Source organism: Orycteropus afer, unplaced genomic scaffold (assembly GCF_000298275.1).
Source record: "Orycteropus afer afer isolate SDZICR_OR568_19922 unplaced genomic scaffold, OryAfe1.0 scaffold00170, whole genome shotgun sequence".
Taxonomy (NCBI): domain Eukaryota; kingdom Metazoa; phylum Chordata; class Mammalia; order Tubulidentata; family Orycteropodidae; genus Orycteropus; species Orycteropus afer.
In genome coordinates, this window is record NW_006921757.1 from 1,463,395 (window position 1) to 1,465,746 (window position 2,352).

Consider the following 2,352-nt stretch of genomic DNA (forward strand, 5'->3'; position numbering starts at 1 on the left):
AAAAAAAAACCCACCAAACTCACTGCTGTCAAGATGATTTGACTCATAGCAACCCCTTCTGAAGTAGATTTCCCCATCTTCCTTTTGAGGATTGGCTGGTGGGTTTGAACTGCCGGCCTTCTGGTTAGCAGCCAAATGCCTTAGGCACTACGCCACCAGAGCTCCCTACACACATATAGTATAATTTATTTGTTTTGTTGATGGACACTTAAAGTGTTACTAGTTTTGGGACATCATAAATAAAGCTGCTGTGAACATTCCTGTACCTGTCTTTGGGTGTATATGTGCATGCATTTCTGGTGGGATACACTTGGGCAAATTTCCTGAGTCCTAAGATATGAACATCTTCTAATTTAGTAAATAATGTCAGAAAGTTTTGAAACATGATTGTTGCAGTTTACACTGTCACCAACAGTGTATCAGTGCTCCAGTTGTTCCATGTCCTCTCAACGGGAATTTCCACATCAACACTTGGATTAACTGTAGCCATGGTGGTATGTCATTGCAATTTTAATTTACATTTCTTTATTAATAAAATTCAACATTTTCATAGTTTTAGGATTATAGAATATTTTAAACATACACAAAATCAACAGAACAGTATAATGAATTTGTTGTTGCTGTTGTTCAGCTTCAACTATTATTAACCTCCTGCCATTCTTGTATCATCTTTACCTCCACCCATATCCACCCCCATTCTATCATTTTTTTTAAAAGTTAAACTTGCATACATTGAAAATTTTGGTGGTACAATTTTAACAAATCGATATACACGTGTAACCCCTACTACTATCACCTCCTCCCCCCTAATTCCCTGTGCCCTGCATCCCACTGACCCAATTTGGGTGTTTTTTGTTTTGTTGATTTCTGCAAAGGGTGAGAAATCTAGTGTGTGTGGGGCATAAATTATGTGAAGATGTGGGAGGGCTGGGGATAGTAATAAGTGGGTCTTGAGTGCGAGGTCCTGGTGGGTGCTTTATTCATTAACTTATTTCTCACGACCCTGAAAGTAGTGCACAATTGAGGAAACTAAGGCTCGAGGGAGGTTCTCATATGTGTAGGTTCACAAAACTGAGGGACAGAGAAAAGACTAACACCCAGCTTTTTCTGACTCCAAACTCATGCTCTTTTTACTAACGCTTACTGTTGTTATTCAGGTAGGAAATTGACAGTCAACAGGAGCTTTAATTTGAGGAGTAACATTATCAGATTTGTTTGGACTATGATTCTGTTGATAGTGTGCAATATTGGAGTGAGGAGGAAATAGGTGTTGAAAGATCATGGAGGTAGTTATTACAATAGTTCAGAGATTAGATTCTGGATGAGAAAATTGATAATGCATACGGGGATAGGAAACTTTATTTTCTAAACCTTTTTATATAACTCATGGTGCTAGGCTGGCGCTGGGGATAAACTAGATTAGTCACCTTATGCAGGTAACTTTTGTTACTTTGCATCTTTGCATAGGCTCCTCTCTACAACTCCAAGGTAGTAACTTTGACATCATAGGTGGATAGCAACACTGGTGATTAAAATTTGGAAGAGGAAGAAAAGGTTTGGTGAGAAGACAAATATTCTTTGTCTTGTTAATTTTGAGATGGCTGGAGGAAATTCAGAAGGTCTGTTTCATGGGCAGTTAGAAATATAGCTTAGAGGTTCCAGGGACAGGTCTGAGCTGGAGATGAAATTTTAGAAATCATCACAGTGTAACTGGAGGCATAGGCTTTGGACTCAGATCTAGTTTTAATCCTAACAAAGACACTAAGCTATTTCCCCATTTGTAAAATGATATAATATCTAAACCAGGATTTTTTAAGGAGTTGGGGAAAAAAAAAAGTATACAAAGCATTTGGTACATTGTCTGAGCTCAGTAAGTGAAAAAAAATTATCATTGGCTATTATTACATGTACTTTTTCCTTCAATACCATTTGTTTTTGAGCATATGCTACCTCTTGAAATGGTTGAACATTGACCAATTCTTTTTAGTACAGTGATTCTGTATTTCTTCCATCTTCTTTTGATGCTCCTGCATCATTCAATATTTTGTCCATAGAATCCTTCAATATTGCAATTCCAGGCTTGAATTTTTTTCTTCAGTTCTTTCAGCTTGAGAAATACTGAGCATGTTCTTCCCTTTTGATTTCCTAACTCCAGGTTTTTGCACATTTCATGATAGTACTTTTGTCTTCTTGAGCTGTCTTTTGAAATCTTCTGTTCAGATCTTTCACTTCATCACTTCTTCCGTTCACTTTAGCTACTCTTCATTCAAGAGCAAGTTTCAGAGTCTCTTCTGACATCTGTTTTGGTCTTTTCTTCCTTTCCTATCTTTTTAATGACTGCTTTCTTCATGT